Source organism: Dermacentor variabilis, chromosome 1 (assembly GCF_050947875.1).
Source record: "Dermacentor variabilis isolate Ectoservices chromosome 1, ASM5094787v1, whole genome shotgun sequence".
Taxonomy (NCBI): domain Eukaryota; kingdom Metazoa; phylum Arthropoda; class Arachnida; order Ixodida; family Ixodidae; genus Dermacentor; species Dermacentor variabilis.
In genome coordinates, this window is record NC_134568.1 from 80,785,870 (window position 1) to 80,808,580 (window position 22,711).

At 48.6% G+C, this 22,711-nt stretch overlaps 1 long non-coding RNA gene across 1 annotated transcript in view; it reads right to left on the reverse strand.

Moving 5' to 3' along the window:
• Nucleotides 1-17,966, reverse strand: part of LOC142579885 (uncharacterized) — a 119,344-nt gene extending 101,378 nt beyond the window's left edge. Inside the window, exon 1 of the long non-coding RNA XR_012827489.1 lies at nt 17,859-17,966. This is a non-coding gene — a long non-coding RNA (uncharacterized LOC142579885). The remainder of the gene's footprint in view (nt 1-17,858) is intronic.
• Between the last annotated feature and the right edge of the window lie 4,745 nt (nt 17,967-22,711).

The window sequence follows — 22,711 nt, forward strand, 5'->3', positions numbered from 1 at the left end:
TACATTGATATGTGGACAACACTTCGTATGCGTTCCACGAAACCAACAAGGACAAGACTGAATAGTTTGGGGCTCAAGACGCCACCTTGGGGAACACCATGGTGTTTGTAGTGTTGAGAGGTAGGACCGCCATCAGTCTGCACATAAAAACACCTCATGTGTAAGTAGTTGCGGGTTCACCGGTAAACTCACCCACCAAGACCATCAAGTATAGCACCATGAGCAACATTGCATAAGTACCTTTTGCGTCCAGAAACATGGCAACGGATAACCGTTTACATCTCTTTTGGTGTTGGACGTAAGTGACCAGATCGATGACATTATCAATGGAGCAGCGGAGAAGTAGAAAACCGGCCATAGCGTTTGTATAAACTTTGTAGCGTTTCTGGTAACACTCCTATCTGGCAAGGATCATGCGTTCCATCACTTTCCCTACGCAATTAGCCAGCGCAATGGGCCGATATGACGTGAGCTCTAGTGGTGACCTGCTGCGTTTAAGGAGTAGTACCAGACGGCTTGTTTTCCATTCTTTACTATATTTTTTAATAATGAGGTTTTACGTGCCAAAACCACTTTCTGATTATGAGGCACGCCGTAGTGGAGGACTCCGGAAATTTCAACCACCTGGGGTTCTTTAACGTGCGCCTAAATCTAAGTACCACGGGTGTTTTCGCATTTCGCCCCCATCGAAATGCGGCCGCCGTGGCCGGGATTCGATCCCGCGACCTTGTGCTCAGCAGCCCAACACCATAGCCACTGAGCAACCACAGCGGGTGTTTTTCATTCTTGAGAAACGTTTACATCCCGCCAGGATTCATTGAATATATCTAGCAACGCATTTCGCGCTCACTCATCCAGATGGCACAAGATGCGGTATGATATGCCATCTGGTCCAGGCGACGACGACCGTTTACACAATGCAAGAGCCGTATCTAGCTCCTCGGTGGTGAAAGCCAGGTCCATACATGAATCCTGTGAATGCGGCATGATGCTATCCGTACCAAGGGAGCCTGTGTATAATGATTGACCTGCAATTTTCCTGCAGAAACCTTCCGCTACCTCGATGTCCTCTCGGCATTGGAAAAACGCCAGACCTCTGAATGGCACGCGTTGTTCAGGAAGTACACGTAAGCCTCACACGGTTCTCCATATGTGAGAGAGAGGTTTTCAGGGGTCTAGGGATTCACAAAATTTTGCCCACTGTTGACACTCCAGTTTGTCCATTCGGCGATGGATCTTCTTTTACGTGCGTGTGGCTATTCTTAGATCATGGATGGGACTTTGTGCGTCGGTATCTACGCTCCGCGCGCATTGAAATGTAGGGTTAGAATTGCGTTGGTGCAACGAAATGCATTGGTGTTCCATTTACTTTTGTGCTTCAATGCATAAAACAGCGTTTTCTGAAAAAGAAGTAACTGGAACGCCAATTAATTTCGTCGGACCCTTTGAAAATTAATATCTCGGAACTGGTGCAGTCCATATAATTCGTTCCAAGTGGATACGCCTTGCGATCTCACCGGCAATAATTGGTAGATTTAAATATGTGCCTTAATGTAAATAATTTAAAAGTTAATCAGCGTAATTACGTTAATTATTCAATTGAATGTATTTTTTTCTCGTAGAAGTAATGGCCACCGCATCAAGTAATTTAGATCAAGGGTTACAAATATTCTATCTGCCAGAGGCAATTTTTTAAAAATGCTCACGCTTCTAAAAAAAAAAACTGGTATAGTGTCTTCAATGTAACAAAGATTGAAGGCAGCAAAACGTGCTAGTAAAGCAGTGTAGATGGAACATGACTGGGTGGTTAGCTCTTCATTGCGACACATGGTGCAATCCCAAAGGCTTTCCCTAAAAGTGCTTGCTTTGTCAATGCAAGCTTGTAGCCATGTCGGCTACAATCTCTCTCAAGAGTTATGATAAGTGCGCTGAGCTACGTAGTTGTATATATCCAGTGAGAAAAACAGCAAGACTCACTGCTACGAAGCACCGCCCCAGTCTTCAGAACTCTTCTTACCGCTGTTAGTAAATCACGCTGGCACGCATATGCAGCGCCTCATAGCGGCAGTCGGCAGTAAGGGTAGTGTCGGAGCGTGGGAAGGGCCACCATCTCTTAAACCTTCGTCTTCCACAATGCAATCCGACTTGGTCAACCAGAAAGCTCCGCATCCTTTGCGCAAATGTTTCGGGCTGAATCTTTCGACAAATGCATGCGGCTTTACGCACACATGCGAAGCCGGCTTCATCATAGATTGGCATCATCTGTGTTCAACCGAAACCGGCTGCTGGAACGCATAATGCGAATACCGACGAACAAAAGCACAACTAAGCTTCGAGACCGCATCCAGGGTCACTCGACCGAAAGCTCTCTCTGCGAGTGCGGCACCGCCGTAAAAAAGCATCGATAGAGTGCCGCAAAGGCGAGCGAAGTAGGAGTGCGCGCATCGCTTCTTTTTTGGCAGGGTTCGGGCGCCGGGGCGTTTAGCCAAGTGTAAACCTAATCGCGTGTACCGTTTAGAGACGTCTGAGCACCTCTATATTGTGCGCCGTATCGTAGGCGACACGAAAATTACAAGGCTCGGGTCAGCAGCTCCTTGTATGTCGCCCCCCCGCAAACAAGTCGCGCCTCAACGGTGACTGGAGGAACCGGCGGGCGGAACCGCCGGCGGCTATATAGCGCACAACAAGGGTGCCTCGCGGGCCGAGCCACAGGGCTGGACCAGAAAGGATTCCGGCCTGACAGTGTTCTCGGAGGCGTCGGTGCGGAGCCGACAAAGGCGTCGCGGGGCGACGATTTTGCCCCGCGACAATGCGGCGTGCTCTCGGCGCATGCAGGCACCACCCTCGTGAGCCGCTGCTGAGCTTGCCGACGGAAAAGGTGTCGGAAGCCGCTCCGCCGATTGGAACGCTTGAGGGCCGCTGCTTGTAATCCTTCCGCCGATGCATAAAGGTTACACGGGATATGAGGGTGGAGGGGGGTGAGCAGCCCTACGAACCCGCCCGAGGGATGCCGCGACCTTTCTCTTCGTCGAGGCAGGATAATCCGCAGCGCTGCGGCGCCTCTGGAGAATCGGTCTCGCTTCCAAAATAGAGTACGAGCCTCGGCATGCCGCACCTCCTCCGTAAGGATGGCCGCGCCACAAAGGCACGCATTCACCGCCGCGGCACCTCTTTGTGGGCGCTCTGGGCGCGGTGAGAGTGGAAAGAAATAAGGAGACCGGTTGAAGCCGGGGGCGAGAGACCTCTCTAGGTCATAAGAAAAGAGCATCGCGAGAAAATATCTTTCAGCTCACCCTTTTCAGATCACGCGGTCTGCACTAGAAAGGTCGCACGAAATAATTGGTGCACACGATCCGTGAACGCAAATGTCCATAGTTGCTCTAATCATGAAGGTGTGCCATGATAAAGAAAGTGATGGCAAGTTATTTCCTTCAAAATACCGCTGCAGTCATTTTACAAGCCGTTCGCTGGTTGTTCTTTCGAGTTTAAGCTCTCAGAGTGACGTTGGTCGGATTTTTATACTAACTGTCGGCCAATGGCAAACTGCTCTTACGAACGAAAATCTTCGTGAATTAGGCCCCAGATTACTCTGAGAGGCGTAAGAACAAGTTACCATGTCACAACTTTTTTCGCTCTAGAGGTGTGCTACAACTAAACGTATCGGGCAGTGTTTCGAGCGACCTAGACATGAACGTTTTTTGAGCGGCTGTTTGACTTGTGTTGCGGCTTAGGCTGGGCGTTAGGGCAAGGAATCCATCAAGCCCATCGATGAATACGTCCGGTAGTAGGTATCAAGGAAAAAGGATTCATTGGCTGAGTTACACATGCTCACTCCATGCAGGAGGAAGTTAAACGTCCCAGTTCACATCGGGACTCTCGGCTCTACTGCACGAAAAGTCTCCGCTTTTAATACCGTCGTCTTCCATAGGCAAATCGGCTAGGGAATCTGAAGACTGTCTAGCAGCAACTCACAATCGTCGAATCCGTTGCAATACCATGTCCATGCTATCGCAACACTCCACAGTAACCCCGCCTCCGAGGTGCGATGGTATGGAATATGTGGCAGGATAGCAACCTGCGAACCCATGGTCGCCGTCGTTCTTCGGTAGCATTTGATGTTGGCCCGCCTCATCACTAGTTCAGGCCGTCAGGTAGTGGTGTGGCCATTTGTGGACCCGTCAACAATCGGTATCCACGCTGCGTTGACCTCAGGATAGGCGCTGATGGATGGGGGGGGGGGGGGGAGGGTTGGTTTGCCTCGTGGCAAACGTCTAACTGACGCCTTTGTGGTGTTGAGACGTAACACTTACCATTTCAATAGGGGACCTAGCAGATAACCAAGTATACCCAAATGCTACATACTTTGCCCTGCAGTGGGCGTAACTAGGCTGATGATGATGATGATGATGAGCAATTGAAGGTGGAGCTTGCGTATTGCTCATAATGCTCTTCGTAGCACTTCATTCAGTCTGTCACACAGACTGAACGTTGGCCCTTATGTCGCAGTGGGCGGCTAAATATTGAAGCACAGTGTTTGGATGCAGACTGCGTGCCACTGACCGTTTATGTATCGAGGAATGTTTTGTCCATGGCGACGTTGTGGGAAAAACTGCTGCCCGAGAGCTGCTGAAGAGCACCTATCGACCTGCTTGGTGGTCTGGAACGTAGGCGAAAGCCGCACGAAGTGTAGTGAGCTCCGCGGCAGCAGTAGACGTCCGATTACCGAGCCTGGACGAAACCGTTAAGATCGTACCCAGACACCTCGAAGAGGAATCAGATGTTACAGAAGCCATCGGTATAAATGTAGTGATGACCTTCATAACATATTGAGAGGTGCTCACGCCAAAGTTCTGCTAATTTTCTTCTTTGCTCAGGCCTCTGGGATATAGAAAGCACCTCGAGAAATTCAAAAACATTTTAACACTAAATTTTAGCAGATGCTGGCTGTAGGTGGACGTCTTCATTCGCTTAGCCGGACGCCTCTGTGCCGGCAACCACGGATAGCGAAGAGACATGACTGCAGTTTTTCCTCGGGTCGTAGCAAAGGTCCCATACATTGTGAGGAGGGCACCGAAGAGACAGCCTCGTGTCACGATCTTCGTGAAAGACAGTGATCGAGGGCACAATGTCAGCTAGACACGCGAGGCGTGGGGCGTCCGTCTCTGCGCCGTTCCGTTTACCCGCGAGTGAACGCACACCGCTCGGCGACGGAAGAAGAGACGTACTCACGCAGCCACTAAACCGAAGCAAAACACGCATGCATGGCTCTCTGGAGTTTTACAAACAGTGGCTATGCAGTATACATGTTTTCTTCCTTCATGCATTTCTTTTGGTTTCCTCAGAGTCCTGTTTCTCGACACGTTATTTATTTATTTAATTTTTTTTGCTTCGCCCTTGTTCTCAAAGTTGGCGTGGTTTTCGTTTTTCTGTCCAATGTTTCTTTTTGCTGCGTTTCGGCGCATTTTTTTGTGTGTGCGTGTGCGTGTGTGTGTTTCTCGCAGGAATGGAGTGGTGGCATGAGGCCTGTTTGCCGACGGCAGCGTGGTCTATTAGGCGAAGCCACTCGCTCCCAAAGAGCCACAGGGTGCGTGGAAACGCCGCGCACTCAGACATGCAGCCGCGCACATGTGTGGACGCGCCGTCGGAAACCCATGTACAAAGTGCTCGTTGCTGCGTGTTCAAAGTCTATTTAGGGATCACGAAAAGCACGCTAAGAGGCAAGGGTGCACGCCTCGCTCGCCGCCGAATGGTATTATGGGCGGAAGGGAAAGAAAGCAGAGGCACAAGGTAAAAAAGGTAAAAAAGAAAGAACGAGCTTTGCAGGGGGCATGCGTAAGATGTAGCGTGTAAATTTAGAAGGCCGCGCAAAAACTGCGACCTGGCACGCACGGCAATGAAGACGATGCTGGCCGGTAAACCTATCACAGGAAACGCGGCACGGGAATGGCATGAGAGAAAAGTATTTGACGGAAAATGACATCCGCTCGTCCGATTGAGAAACAAAGTATAGTGGCCCGTGCAATGCTCGCTTCCGCGATAACATGGCACTCACGCGTAGGCACGCAGACTGTCATCCATTTTTTTTTAAAGCTGCCCTTTTTAGCCATAACTTTTCTGCCCTTTTGTTTTTGTTAGTCGGAACAGATTTTTTAAATGTGGCTTGGAGCGCACAGTGTAATTGACATATTCAGGAGGATTACCTGAATACTTTCGAGACAAGTCAGTGTATCCAGGCAGCTAGTTCAACTGATTCACTAATTATTTGTAATTTAAGGGCGCATGATGCAATTGAGGAACTGAAACGGAACAGTAGTGAAGTCATGTCTGCCTAGCACTGGAATCTTATGACGGGTACCTGTTTCAAATTATGCCTCCGTAAAATGTCGTTACAAAATGCATCAGCCTTCAACCTGGGATTCCTAAATGCCTTCTCGCAGTTATGGACACTCTTGACTGGGATCCACATTAAAAAGGGATCATATTTGATCTTTATAAAGCCACTGCAGCCATTTTTCACTCGCGCTGTAGTTTATTCGCTAAGCATGCTCCTGTTTTTTTTCCCTCGTAGGTCTCTTACTTTAAACTTTGAATGCACTCTGGAGTAGATTATCAACCGCAGGAAAATTTATTTGCACCAGGCGCTTCATTCCAGTCTTTATTCAAGCTGTCTATTCCGCCTTAACGCGAGCTGTGCCGCAGATTCGATTCCTGGCAGGCGGGCGCATTCCACTGAGGGCGGAATGCAAAAACGCCCGTGCATACCGTGGAGTGGGTGCACCTTAAAGAGCCCCAGGTGGTCAAAATTAATCCGGAGTCCCCCCCACTACGGTGTGCCTCATAATCATACCCTGGTTCTGGCACGTAAAACCCCAGAATTTAACAGCGCCTGCGTTCAAATAGGACTCGCGAAATATTTACCTTCTCTGTCGTCTCATAGCATGCCGGCTTGCATTCTGCAGAAGTACGGTGCAGCAGTGCGCAGCGGGTGAAAACTCAGCCGACGCCTCAAAGCACACGTCGTTAAATCAAGATATGGTTTCGCAACCGTCCACAAGGTGCAGTCAGACTGTGCCTGCGGAACAGGACTACTGTGCACCCTCTTTGAAAGAACTGGCTTTGACTTGCCGCCGGAAGAGAGGTCCCTGTATTCTAACGTCCAGCCGTCGTACACGCACGCACATACATCAATGCCGTCAACGGCCACCGCTCAACAGCGTTGCAATAATAACCGTCGGCACCAGGCTGGAAGGCATGGGCGGACGGCCATTGCTGCAGTCTGCGAGCAGCCTTGGGTGAAAATAACGCCAGAGCAGCCGGCGATTGGCGTTTTGTTCCGTCACCACTGGTCCACGAGATCACTTGATCGCTCGAGCGGCACCAGCGCAAGCGCAGAATGGAACTTTCAAGTTGCGTTACAAGTAGCAGGGGCTGTCCGATGGGTCCCTCTCGCAGGCTACGGCGTGATACAAGATTACCCCACATCTTCCCCTTCTCGCCCTCTTTGACGCACCGCAAAACGTTATACGTGCGCTGTTCTCGAGTGGGAGAATCGCTGAGCGTGCGTTCTTTCGCACAGGGTAGAGCGAGGCAACGCACAAAGGCACGCGCTGAAGCGGATCGCGCGCTGACATCGGCTCTCAGGGAATCGAAGTCGAAGGCAGTGAATGATTTTCTTTCGTTCCGCGGCCCTTGTGAGCGGGGACAGAAGGCCGGACGGGTGTCTTTGATGCAGCTATGAGGCGCGACAGCATGCAAACCATAGCGTGCGTGCCGGCGGCACGCAGGCCCGCTCTGTGTACTGCGTATATACTCGGGCGGCTGTTTTGAATGCACTACGCGCCCTCCCTCCAAGGTGCCGTGCAGTCTGACGTGAGAAAGACTCCCGTCGTTAATACACACACTGCCGTGTAATGCCTATCATAGAAACATTGTTGCTGCTCCCTCGCGGCAGCCGCCATTCTTTGTTTTTGGTTTTCGCTACCTATAAGTTGTTAGTAACAATATGTATAAAACATGCTAGAGTGAGTGCGTCCTCCCTCTTTGTGAGTACGTATACTGTAAGTATGAAATGCACAAGCTTTGCACATCTGTCAGTGGTGAAAGCAGGAAGGAAGCACGCGCTCAAGGCGAGGAGCCCCAATAGTTGAACAAGGATATGTGGTTACAAGTGGTGACCGAAGAGTCATCACAGTCGTTACCCCGCCCTCTCGCGCACGCTGTGGGCGGCTGTGCAAGAGTGGACACCGTCGCCGGAATCAGCACCGCCTCCCCGGGCGGAAGACGTATGACGACGTGTTCTCGAAAAACAGGCCTCTCCATCGCTCACTCTTTTCTTGGCTCGTAATTAGGAGCACGCGCAGGCCACTCTTCGCGCCAAGAGCCCCGCTTGGCAGCGACAGCAGTGCTCGCCCTCGTGGGCTCTCCGCGGTGGTCGCCAGCGCAGCTGCCGGCGAGCGAGGAACGGAGCACACTGCGTCCGATTCTCTCTAGTTCCGTGCAGCGCAATATAGGCGTTGCGGCCTCCTTCGCTTCGGTCTAGGACGTCTGGTCAATGGCACGTAGTGTCCGAACACCGAGTTATCATGCTCGGTTTTTCACCGAACCGACTGTATGGGCTCTGCTCTCAATTTCATCGCATCGATGGCCCTCAGATCGTTTCCGATGTCCTTCGCTGCGGTCTGAAACGTCTGGTCAATCGCACACGCTGTCCAAACACCTAGTCATCGCGGCTGGTCCTTCGCAGAGCCGACTACGCTGGTTATGCTTCAAATTTCGTTACGCCGATTAAACTCCGGTCGTTGACCACGGCACAAGTACACTAGTATTTGCTTTTTTTTTTTTACGAGATGTGCAATTAGAGCCCACTACTACTCGAAAAACTATTTGAGGCTGCTTTTTACATTCCATGCCAGGCTGGTTGAATTGCTGGCTTGTCATACAAACTTACATCATGACTCATTTTCTACCCGCGTGAGTATCAGCTAGAACCAGCTTTCTGGCTGCGTAATTGCCATTCCAGATGCTTCAAACTTGATGACACGCATTTGCTAAGCTACCTGTTAAGCTTATATTGTATTTATTTCCATTTTGTTCTTTATGAGGCAACCGCTCATTTCTGTAATGCATACGCGTCTTGAAGGTGCCAAATCCAAGCAAGCAAGTAAGCAAGCAAGCAAGCAAATAATTAAGTAAGTACGTAAGTAAGTAAATAATTAAGTAGGTGCGTAAGTAAGTAAATAATTAGGCAAGTCAATAAGTGAGTAATGAAGCGAGTAAGTACGTAAAATAAATAAATAAATAAATAAATAAATAAAATTATTTGGCTGATTCGTCTTTCCCGTTTGATGGCAACACAGCGCGTGAAACGGGAGAAAGTGTAGAAACTTACTTTTCTAGAATAAACTAAGTTAGGTTCACGTTTGTAGCTCAGACACTATTTCTTCTATTTAACATTCCGTAGTAGCGTAACCTTCAGGGACCGGCCCTACAGTGTGTGACCTGTACTGTATGTTCTACTTTACTCTTTGAGATTTGTCCTGTTGCTCTTTCTTTCCTCTCTCCTCACCTCTTTCCTATCTTTCATTTCTGTGTTTCTGTCACCTCCTTTCTGAAGAGTAGGCAGGCGTTGTGCCCCTTCCTATGGCAATTGCCAGCCTCCTGTCAAATTTATATATGTTTTCAAAACAAACAATAATAATAGACACCGCACTGCATGTGAAAACGAAAAGCGTTGAAAACAACGCAAACACCAACGAACGTAGATAAATATCACGCTAGGCCACCAGACTATGCTGATCTTACGCTCACATAAGGCGTAAAAGCGTCATTTTCTTTATATATGCTACACTCCAGCCCGAGTTCCGCAGTGACTAGGGTTAATCTGCGCAACTACGCCGTGGCTTGTGCGGGGTCGTTTCGGGATGGCTAAGGACAGGCTACCCGGCTCGCACACTGCCCAGCGATGCACGGAACCGGGCCTATACGCATGCGCGGCACCTAGCGCGGAGTGCGGGATAGCGGGGGCCCCGGACCCCCCGCGGGGCTGGCGGCGGTGGACAACGGCTCGGCTCCTCACCTCGCAGTGGAGCCGGCGCGGCTCGCACCCGAAAATTATCTGCCGCGCACCCAGGCCTGCTGGGTGGTCCTCGCGCGAGGGCCTGATTTTACGGCACCTGTCTTAATGGTGTCATTAAGCGCGGATAATAAATGCGACTAGAAAAGATAAGAAGGAAATCGAAGGCCCTGCGCCGAGTGCTCCATTTGCGTTTGCCGACGCGTAATTTACGAGGCGCCCTGGGTGCTTTTCATGGGCGCTGCGGAGCTCCAGCGCTCGACCCCCCTCATCTAACCGCTCTGCGCTGGCCCTCGCTCAATTCTAGGCTACCTGCAAACTTCACCCGTCGTCGCCTCATGCAGTTGCGAAGCGTTGCTGGCTCCGCCGCGCACTCGGTCTCCTCCTTTTTCCAGCGGCGAGCAAACAAGATGGGCCGGCGCTGCGCAACCCTCCCCGGTCGTTTTCAGCGGGTCACTTTTATGTCGGCACGTCCGTCAGCAGCGGACGCCAGCGGAGGGCGGCGATGTTCCTCGGGTCTGCAGCCGGGCTGGAAGCACTTTGCACCGCGGACAACATCCGTGCCGAGGATGGGCCCTTGGGCAAGGACGGCTGCCGGCCGTAGACAAGCTGGTGCTGCTGCGGCTCTATAGATGGAGCGATGAACGGCTTTCGTGTCGTCGTCTCCGCTCCTCTATTTCTTCCTGCTCTTCTGCCAGCCCGTTTTGCGTTCATGGTATACCAAAGAGGAAAAGATTGAAAGAACAACGGCACAAGAAAAGGGCAGGCACATTCTTGACGAGGGTGGAAAATATTTTGCTGCCATAGCGGCGGCTCCACGGTAAGAAGGCAGAAGCAAAGCAGTATCAATCAGACTGTCTTCACAGAGGACTGACGCCAGGATTTCAGAACCGTGATAGAGACCTATGCATCATATTGAATACTCCTGTGTTCCCAAAAGCTATACTCTTTTCTTTCCCTATTTCTGTCTCGCACAAACTGTCGGCTTGAGCCTGTGCTGACGTCATTTTTTTCCATCACCGTTGGTCGGCGCCTGCTCTCAAGCGCTGAAGCATGAGAACAGGCACCGAATAATCGTGATACCTAGCATACTACCAGTGAAGGCCCAGTCGGCTATTCGGAGGGCTCGTAAGGAGGAATGCAAAAACACTCGCGTACTTAGATTCAGATGCACTTTGAAGGATCACAGCTCGTCAACATTAATCGGGAGCCCTCCACCATGACGTCCATCTTGAACCACTGTGCTGCAGTTTCGGGACGTTAAACCCCACAACATTAAATGTACTAGTAAAACGCCGTGAAATTCGCTCCCCACCGCAGGAACAGCGTGTGCAAGTGTGCGTTCACGATTTTAGAACTGCGAAATATAGACATCTTCCTCGCATTACGACGCAAGCACCATAGATCACAGTAATACGGGTAGCAAAGGTGGTATCGGTGGTAGGCCAGTAGTGGTACTTTCCCGCACACTGTGACACGGTGAGAAAAAGGGGAGAGGAAGTGCCGTTCAGGACCGTCTCGCAATGCTGCTGACACGAAAGGACTAAAAATAGGCGGTGCTCCGCCGCCAGAGCGTATTTTGACAAGGTCCCGTTTGGCAGGCGATGACCGGTGACCCCGGCGCAGCGCCTCCGTTGGGTCGTCAGAGCGACGTCGAAGAAGCCGACGTTTCGGTACGTCGCTCCTGACAGCCGCAGCTGCACGCACGACATGCCTGTCCGAGCCTTGCGCGGTGCGCGCCTTCAGTGTGCATCTCATACCCTCCCTGGCAGCTAGGCTACCGCGTTAGTCCGCTTTACAGTTAGCATCCCGCAGAGGACGCGTATCGCCCAGTCCAGCCACTTAGGCAGTGTTGATGTGTCATGAGATTCGGAGGGGGGAGTGTTGCAAAAGCAAATTACTTCCCACGGACTGTCGAACGCAGCCGAGAGAAACTCGACTGAGCAGCGATGAGATGGAAGCAAGGCATTTCCGTGAAGTGACCATTGCCCACCTGCGGACTTGCAGTTCCAATGGATGAAAGGAAAAATAGTCGTCCACCCAAAACTACCTCAAAGCTAAAAAGAAGAAACCCCTTTGAAAGAGCTTCACAGTTCAACGAAAATTAAGGAACCGCCATTGATAAATGATGTTTGAGGTCTCGTAAACAGAAAGGGGACGAAAATAAGAGTGGCATCTTTTGTCGGTCGTTGAACGTCAACATAGACGACCTTTTGCAAAATTCGGCACAAATCTTGTTCCCTGCCATATTTTCACGTTTTACGTATAAGAGGCCACGCATCACTTCTCGCACGGCGTGTCTTTGCGAAAGTTAACTGATTTTCCACACATTATGTACATTGCGCCATGAACACTGCGCGTACACATTTTTCGAGGGCGAGTCATTTCACTGCAAAAAACGGGAAGGAGTAAATTGCTTGAAATATCATCGGAGTCTCGCCCTTCATGAAGGATGCAATAGCTATGCGCCAAGACACGACTTAAAAGTACCATTTCACACGTGACCGCCTTCCAATGAGATATTATTATTATTATTATTATTATTATTATTATTATTTGAAAACATAGATACACTTTTCAGGAAAGGGAAAGCAAGGAACACGCGGGATGAGATAAAACAAAAACACACTTATGACGCATGCTAAGAACCACATCATCATCATCATCGTCGTCATCGTTATTATCATCATTATCATCAGCCTGGCTACGCCCACTGCAGGGCAAAGGCCTTTCCCATACTTCTCCAACTACCCCGGTCATGTGCTAATTGTGGCCATGTTGTCCCTGCAAACTTCTTAATCTTATCCGGCCACCTAACTTTCTGCCGCCCCCTGCTACGCTTCCCTTCTCTTGGAATCCAGTCCGTAACCCTTATTGGCCATCGGTTATCTTCCCTCCTCATTACATGCCCTGCCCATGCCAATTTTTTTTCTTGATTTCAAGTACCAGATGTCATTGACTCACGTTTGTTCCCTCACCCAATCTGCTCTCTTCTTATCCCCACCCCCCCTAACGTTACACCCATCATTCTTGTTTCCATAGCTCGTTCCGTCGTCCTCAATTTAAGTAGCACCCTTTTCGTAAGTCTCCAGGTTTCTGCCCCATAGATGAGTACTGGTAAGACACAGCTGTTATACACTTTTCTCTTGAGGGATAATGGCAACCTGCTGTTCATGATCTGAGAATGCCTGCCAAACGCACCCCAGCCCATTCTTATTCTTCTGATTATTTCAGCCTCATGATCCGGATCCGCGGTCACTATGTGCCCTAAGTAGATGTATTTATTCTCTTACCACTTCCCGTGTCTCGCTACCTATCGTAAACGGCTGTTCTCTTCCGAGACGGTTAAACATTACTTTAGTTTTCTGCAAATTAATTTTTAGACCCACCCTTCTGCTTTGCCTGTCCAGGTCAGTGAGCATGCATCGAAATTGGTCCCCCGAGTTACTAAGCAAGGCAATATCATCGGCGAATCGCAAGTCACTAAGGTATTCTCCATTAACTCTTATCCCCAATTCTTCCCAATTCCTCCTGTAAACACGCTGCGAATAGCGTTGGAGAGATCGTATCTCCCTGCCTGACGCCCTTCTTTATTGGGATTTTGTTGCTTTCTTTATGGAGGACTACGGTGGCTGTGGAGCCGCTATATATATCTTTCAGTATTTTTGCATGCGTCTCGTCTACACCCTGATTACGTAATGCCTGCGTCACTGCTGAGGTTTCAGTGGTAAGAACCGTGGTTCAGTGGTAAGAACCACAGTTAGTGTGCAAATATTTATGACCCTACGTTCATGATCGATGTCTGAGTGTGTAGCTGCGGGCTGCCGCGGTGGCTCAGTGGCTATGGCCTTCTACCGCTAAGCACGAGGTCTTGGGTTCGGTTACCGGCTATGGCAGCCGTATTCGGATCGGGGTGGAATGCAAGAACGCTCGTGCACATTCATTTAGATGCACGTTAAAGCATCTCAGGTGGCTGTAGTTAGTACGGAGCCCTCCAATTTGGGCGGCGCCCTTATCCCTCAGGGTTCCTTTATGACGTTTAAACGGATAAGATTACCACAGTGCCCTGCTCGCAAAGTATAGTTAGACATAGCCCACCTAATCTGACTTGCAGGCTGTTTACATTACAAAGAACAGCTCTAATGTCCTCATTGAATGTTCATCAAAGACTGTCATCTCTTGAGCTACGACACGTACATGAGTCGTGGGCTAACATTGCCTGTGCATCTCGCCCAACGACGGCACTTCTAACCTACGATATGAGATACTTTATTTTATTGAGTGTTGTGGTGTGTTTTCTGTGTATTGTATACTTGCGTCATGCATTGTGCATAGCATTTCATTTTCATGATATCCATCTGCAGCAGCACACCTTATATTAGAGTGTCCTGCTTTCCTTGCGCAGCACACGCCGCTGCTAAGCTACTATAGTGTATACTTGGACTGCGGTGTACTACCTTCGATGACTGCCTCTGTCCAAGTGGTCCTGGCTATGGACGCGACGAACATTATCCAAATAAGCAAAGACGGCTACGACATTCAGGGTCATGGCGGCTTTTTTGCTAGGTGTTGTGCCCAAGCTTCTCGTTTGTGAAGTCGAATCGAGGTGTTTCGTCAAAGCCGAAAGGGTCCCTGCTTCCGATCACGTTATTTTGATCGGTCTCGAGGATTTCAGCGATTAAACCGCGGAACAAGTTGCACCGTGCATGCAAACGTCCGGCTTGCCTAGCGAGCCAGGCAGTACATTTAAAAAAAAAGAAGTAGCCTTAAATAGGTTTAAGAAGGGAAGTGTTTGTGTGTAGCGGGCGTCTCCGAAAGGTCCAGGCAATGGTCCGCAGCGTTGCTCCACTAATTTGTTTTTAATTATGTGGTTTTACGTGCCAAAACCAATTTCTGATTACGAGGCACGCCATAGTGGAGGACTCCGGAAATTTCGACCACCTGGGGTTCTTTAACGTGCACGTAAGTCTAAGGGTGTTTTCGCATTTCGCCTCCATCGAAATACGGCCGCCGTGGCTGGCATTCGATCCCGCGATCTCGTGCTCAGCAGCCCAACACCATAGCCACTGAGCAACCACGGCGGGTTCGTTGCTCCACTGCTACAGGTATAATGCTTGACTGCTTTCGCCCTTCATGTGAGCAACTCCGCACTGCGACTCCTATTGCACTGTATCAGAAAGCATCCCCAATATACAGGGTGTTTTTTAAGGCGAAAGCCTTTCTAGGCTCATGGTGAAGTTTGTGTCAGCAGACCTGACCACCGCAGTGACCGCCGAAGCGTCATCACGCCATATGAAGAAAGATAAAAGACAGATTAAAGAATGAAAAATGATTGATAGTGACAGTTAAGTGAATGATAACGTTATAATATATTGGTAGAGGTTAATAATGACTAGTAACGACAATAATGACTACTAATGACTCCGAAATGACCAATTTGTCTAACGACGGCTTGTAATGACCACAATTGATTATAAATGACTAAGAATGCTTAATAGTGAGCAGTAATTACTCATAATGCCTGAAGTGACTTGTAAGGAATAGTAATGACTACGAAATGACCAATATGTCTAACAACGAATTATAACGATTACAATTGATTAGAAATGACTAAAAATGCTTAGTAATGACCAGCAATGACTGATAATGACTGAAATGACTTATGATGACTACTGATGACTAGGGTATGACCAATATGTCTAACGACGGCTTGTAATGACCACAATTGATTACAAATGACTAAACATGCTTAGCAGTGATCAGTAAGGACTAATATTGACTGAAATGACTTGTAGCGACTACTAATGACTACGAAACGACCAATATGTCTAACGACAACTTGTAACGACTACAAATCATTAGAAATGACTAAAAATGATTAGTAATGACCAGTAATGACTGATAGTGACTGAAATGACTTGTAATCAGTACTAATGACTATGATATGACCAACATGTCTAACGACGGCTTGTACTTGCCACAGTTGATTATAAATGACTGAAAATGCTTAGTAGTGAGCAGTAAGGCCTAAAAGAAAGATGAGAAAGAGAAGCGGCTAAGAGAAAGAGGCGATTGATATGAGCAGGAAGGCTAGGCTTACGCCGTTCACCTCATAAGAGAGATCCTAAGCGGCCCTGCAATTTTTTTTCAACTCTACAGATTTTTTATAAAAGAAGGCTATGAGCGCAGCGAACGAGGCGTTTTTGCAGACGAGTTCCTAGGCGAGGTGGACATACTTAGCCGCTAATAACCTTAACATCAGAAGGCTAATTAAAAATTAATTAATTAACTTTTTATTAGTGCCTCAAGGGAAGTTGTCTGAATAGCGAGTTTGAAGGCAGTCACATTTTAATGCACCCTCATATGTTTTAAATATCTTGCACCTAATTGCGAGTTGCGGCAGCTACTGATACGGCACATGTCTCATAGCAAGCAAGTGCGGCTGCGTGCTTGGTCAGGATTTGCCGCGACACGCCGTCATTCAACCCTCGCCCCGTACTTCTTTACGGGGTGTTGCCGCGGGACGCGCGCGGTCTTAATATTGCCTCGATTGAGCTTTGGAATCCGTTATGGAATTAGGTGCGATGTCTGGGATCCTTAAAAATGACTGTGCAATAAAATCTGACTGCCTCCAAATTTGCCACTTAGTCAACTGCCCCCAAGGCACTACTAAAAAGCTAATTAATGCTTTTTTGTTGATTATTCTACTGAAGCTCACATTATTAGCGGAAAAGTACGAGCATGTCCTCCTCACCTAGGAACTCGTCTGCAACAACGCCACGTTCACTGCGCTCATTCCTTTTTTTATAAAATATCTGCGTGGTCTAGAACAACACCCTGTATATTGGCAGTAACGTTTGTCGGGCTTTTAGCAGCTAAATACGCATATTATGGACTGCTCGAACGGGGCTAAATACTGTAAATTACCTGGTCAGTGTATCTGGAGAGAAAAAACAAATGAGAGTTCTGTTTGTGAGTCGGGGTGTGCCTTTCTTTTTAGTTAGCTGAGCCGTGCGATAAGGTCATTTGCGTACGATGACTGGCGCTTGTTCGTGCTTGCAGTACGCATTGTTGGAGGTAGGGCACGAACTTGGGAACACAACAGGCACCCGCAAACTCCATTGAAACGTGAGAAGGGAATAACAACCGATCGGACCAAGTTGGCGTTTCCTCCAACAGGTTTTCGAAATTTAGCGCAGGTTCTATTTTTAGTACAGTTATTTTTATTATTGTAAATACGTAGACATGCAAGTGATTTGATCCCGATGTAATGGAATTTCGCTGTGTGCACATGCAGTGTCGGAAAGCAAACTATAGCGTCACTGTGCGCAGATCGAATGCTCCAAAGCTCAAAGGAGCGCTTTTTGCAGTTGCTTCAAAATTTTTTTTTCAAACGAACAAACAGAGAACTAACCCCGTTGAACGAGAAAACAGCATCTGCTTCCCCCCCTCCCTTCCTCTCCTTACACAGCTAAATTAAATTATGCTGTCAAAACGATACGTAACTTCGCGGCATATAACGTGTAATGATCCACTTAAGACCTTCCGAGTTAGTTATCATTCCTGCTACCGTGCCTGTCGACAAAAGTATATTAGCGAGAATATTCCTGCTGCTTAAAAGCATTAGTAATACTAACGCTGGAGCAGAAAACTAAAATAACCAAATACGCTGAAGCGTACATAAATAAAATTTACTAAAGCGCCTGCCTAAACCAAAGTAAACTCCGTGATATGAAACGCCCACATGATTTTAAAATATATAAAAAGAAAGCAATGGTGTCCTCACCAAGAAAAAAGTCATTCCGAGGGAAATGTATCGAACAAGCCAGCACAGTGTCATTCGTCTTTGCCCAATGCCGAACTTTCTTCTACATGTCGCTCCCCGAGGCGCGTCATCTGCTTCTGTCAGGTGCTGTCTCTCCACGGTGATAACATGCATAATGGTACACAGCAAAAGTCTTTCGACATCCAGTGCCTTTTTTTTTTCGGACTTGTGCGCCGCGGCGTCACGACTGTTTGAGAACTACGTGGCATTCAGGGCATGAGCTGATAGTCCTTCTTTCGCACAAAGCTTGACGCTGTATCGGCTGGTTCTCCGCGTGGCCACTAGTTGGCAAGCGATTATTTGGAGTCGTGAATGGCACATAGCGCCGCTATTGCTGCTGCTTTTGGCAAACTGGATAACTAGCCTTCACAAAAAGTCACAGTACTCTCAAACTCGAAGTCTGTAATTCAGTAACTATCTCGTGGCGTGTCTCCAAACAAGTTCTGACATCAGTCACTGGCTTCACTTAAAGAAATCGCCGAAAAGGGATGAAAAAACGTTTCAGTGGATACCTCCGCATATTTGTGTCAATGGCAACGAAAAAACGGATATCCTCGCTAATGAACCACGTTCAAGGCAGCCAACAGTTGAGAGCTCCAGTTCATCACCCATTTCCTAAAGAGACAACTCGTTGTCACTTTTGTTCGCTTTATAGACCAGCGCATCAGCCCTGTGTTGCAAAGAGACTTAACCGCATGGAAGCCACCCTCCTATATACAGAGTAAGAATAGGATCGGCCTACACTCCAGCATGGTTGTTCAAAGTCAGCGGTGCTGCTTCTCCATCTTGCACGGAGATGTATATGATGCGGGCGACATAAAACATTTGATCTGGTCTTGCGAACACTTCTGTCCTGAACGGAGGATACTTCTGGACAGCATGGAAAGAAGAGTGTTTTTTCACGAACGTGCCAAACAGTTAGTCTTACCGGAACAACTGCGGATAGGGCGCAAGGAAATGTCGCGCGTTCTCCTGGCATTTCGGTGAGGTACAAAACTGATTGACACATGTTGAGATATTTGACGCGGAAAGAGACGCTCAGAGGGAGAGAGATAGAAAGCAAAGAGAAGAATGGCAGGGAGGTCAACCAAATGAGCGTCGGGTTTGCTGCCCTATACTGGGGGAAGGGAGATGGTAATAGAAAGAGGAAAGCTGGAGAGAGTGAACACTGTGTGTGTGGGCAGCAAAGCGCCTTCATTTCAGTCAAGTCCGAGCAAGTGCCGCGCCGATACAAAGGGCTGCCGTTATTCTGTTGCCTCAAGCTAATCTTGGTGCTTCCCCATATCTGGTGATGCGCGTTGAAGTCACCAGGGAAGACCAAGGGGCTATGGTTAGAAGTACGTTGCGGCACTGGGCAGTATACCGTCAAAATAAACCGCGGCCTTTTTTACTTCAGTGCGAATAGAATGCTACGGGTGAGCCATGATACTTTCTCAAGACTTCCAAGCACTGAATTGAGAGCATCCAGCACTTGCATTGCACTTTGCGCTGACAGAGTATGCAGGTTATTCAAGAGCATTCGAAAGGTATTCATCAGAGACCGGAGCACCATAACCACTTGCCGGTCTTCGGGCAATTTGTCAGGAAACCGCGCTGCGCACTCTACAGCGATGCGCTTGTCACGTGACTTGGCTTCGGCTGTGGCATCGGCTGTGGCTTTAGTAGTGTGGACCAAGCTGTACTGCTCTCCGCCATGACCTCGTTGTCAGATTTAGATTGGATTCCGCTAGGCCTATCGGGTAGAGGAGGAGGGATTGTCGGATGTAGTGTACTCTTCACAGAGGTATCGGCGTTCTTTGAAGTCCACGGCGTCGGGAGCGTCGCTTTCTAATGGCCGCGCCAGCTTCCCGAGGAGACCAACAGTCTCTTGCCATCTGCTTCAAGAACACCCTTTTCTTCTTCATTTTGGGGCAGTCCTTTGAGGTAGCATCATGGGACCCGATGCAACTGGGGCACTTGAGAACCGTGACTCACAGGAGCCTGCAGCATGGGGCTCCGCGCAGCGCGAGCGAACTCTCGCGTGCTCGCACACAACGCGCACTGTCCCAGCCTCATACAATAGGGGCATTGGAGTGGCCTTGATATATATGGTCGTACAGGGTGCCTAAAGTGGCCCGCTTTGACTTACGAAAGGAGAGAATCACCCTTGAAAATTATGTTCTCACAGCGGGACGTCCCGACGCGAGGAAAATGGGTTATGGTGACGCCATCAATGGCTGGCTTCACTAGAATCGGCGTCAGCGCTTGAGATGGAGACGTCCATGTCGTAGATGACACCAGTAGTGGAACCACTCTCCAAAGGGATATACGAGCGGACCTTCATGCCTACAAGTTCTGTAAGTTTACTTAAAGTACACAGCGCATTCTCATGTGCGACGTCAATAGCCAACACATTTTTTACAGCGAAGCTGTATACCTATACCGTCCAAGGAAATTTTCGTGTCGTAAGCAAAAAACTCCCCACACGTGGGCCGATCCCGGAGACAGTGAAATGCCGGTTCAACCCGCGGCGGATGTTAAGCAGGCGTTAAGAACTCCCCATACGTGGGCCGATCCCGAAAATAGTGCAATGCCGGACCGACCCGCTGCGGAGGTGAAGCAGGCGTTAAGCACTCCCCATACGTGGGCCGATCGCGAAAATAGTGCAATGACGGGCCGACCCGCGGCAGAGCTGAAGCAGGCGTTAAGTACTCCCCATACATGGGCCGATACCGAAGATAGTGCAATGACGGGCCGACCCGCGGCGGAGCTGAAGCAGGCATTAAGCACTCCCCATACGTGGGCCGATCCCGACGATAGTGCAATGACGGGCCGACCCGCGGCAGAGCTGAAGCAGGCGTTAAGCACTCCCCATGCGTAGGCTGATCCCGAAAATAGTGCAATGCCGGACCGACCCGCTGCGGAGGTGCAGTTCGCCATCATGTCCCCACATACATAGCTTCGCTGGTCATCTTTCTTCACATAGTGGAAGGGCACTGATATTTTTTTCTTTCGTTAGTTGACTAACGTCTCAGGCTTGCTTTGTCCCCACCGCTTCAAGTTGCACTGAGGCATACTGTTGAGTCGCCTCAGGTTGTCGGTAGCGAGTTCTGGTACAAATAGAATTGTACTGACTGCGGTATTCCGAGTTGGCCCTACCGTTGGTGTGCTTGAAAACATGACCTGGTGGTGTGTCTTCGTTTCGCCTTGCGGCTTCGCACAAGCTTGGAGGTGTCATTGGAAAGAAGACACTGGTGTCGGCGCTGTCGGTGCCGCTATGGAGGGCGTCCCGCTTCCTAGACGTAGCCACCAGTGAAGTTGCCATCCCTGGCAGAGGCACAAGGACGTCAACTTGCATCCATGTCGCGAGCCACGGCGGCTCCTCAAATATGTACACAGAAATCAGGAGAAAACAGCTGAGCTAGAGAAATGGCGTCCTGGCTCGCACACACTTGGTCGCGAGCCAGGCTGAGCAATTGCCGCACGTCGGCCAGATTAGCCCTGCTTGTACTAACATTATCACCACCGCAACCTAGGGTACTTCTAGCACTTTATGGGTAGCCAACCGTACAGTTAGTCTGGTTAAGCTTTCTATCTTTCACTTCTTCTTTTCTCCCCCTCTGTCTTCAGGTATCTATCTATCTATCTATCTATCTATCTATCTATCTATCTATCTATCTATCTATCTATCTATCTATCTATCTATCTATCTATCTATCTATCTATCTATCTATCTATCTATCTATCTATCTATCTATCTATCTATCTATCTGTCTGTCTGCTGCTGTACATGCCTCAAACATGACGAATTTCGGCGGTGGCAATAGGTCTGTCGCTACATATTGCTTCAGTGCTAATGACATAACGTTGTCAGTCATGCTGAGATGGTTTCTGCTGGGATTTTTCTTCTTTGCGAGGGGCCAAACCCTTTTTTTTATTATTTTTTTCTTTTTACGTTCTGTTGTAATTAGTGCAGCCTGCGTCTGTTTTTTTTTCTGTTCCCACGTGTCTGTTCCGTTCTTACTGGCGCACTGTACCTTTTGTCATTGCTTTATATCAGCCTTTGTGGCCTGTCGTCTTTGTGTCTTCTTTTTAATTAATTCAAAATAAAAGAAAGAGAAGTAGTCACCATATAATGGTGACGGGTACTCTTTTTCCCATAGTAGTAGTAAGAATAACAATAAAAAAGAAGAAACGAAGTGATAGGGTAAAAGGTCTACTGCATACAGTCTTATACACACGAACAGATAGAGATAAAAGGCGAGGACAATTTGCACCACACTGTGTCCCTACATACAGTGTTTCACGTAACTTGAGCCAAACGTTAAAAATATAGAAATGCCACGTAGCTGGACCGAACCAATGTAATGTTATTTACCGTCGCTTGGAGATACCCAGATTATCTTTTGCATTTCTCCTAATTATATAATTAGTCTTCATTAACTAGTCAACTTCTCAATTATTTTAATTAGACGAAAAATTGTCAATAAAAATTGTAGAGCAAGATGAAAAACTCCCGATACAGCTTTCTGTTGCTCAATACGTGCTACATAAAAGTGTTTTTCCGAGCGTGAAAGAAGCCCGCGAATACCCCCAACATTGCCGAGTGACTGGCCGCTCGAGGCACTTTGCGCGTATTCGCGGGCTTCTTTCACGCTCAGAAAAATACAGCGCTGGTTCTGTGCTCTCACTTGTCCGCGTGTTTTTTGGCGCTGTGTAAAATGAATGAGCAGCTCTAATTTGCTGGCTTTCCGCCTTATACCGTGGACGCTTAGAACAACTACTTCTAGAAATCCGAGACCTCCTTCATCGCCTCGTCAAGCAATTGAGGACAC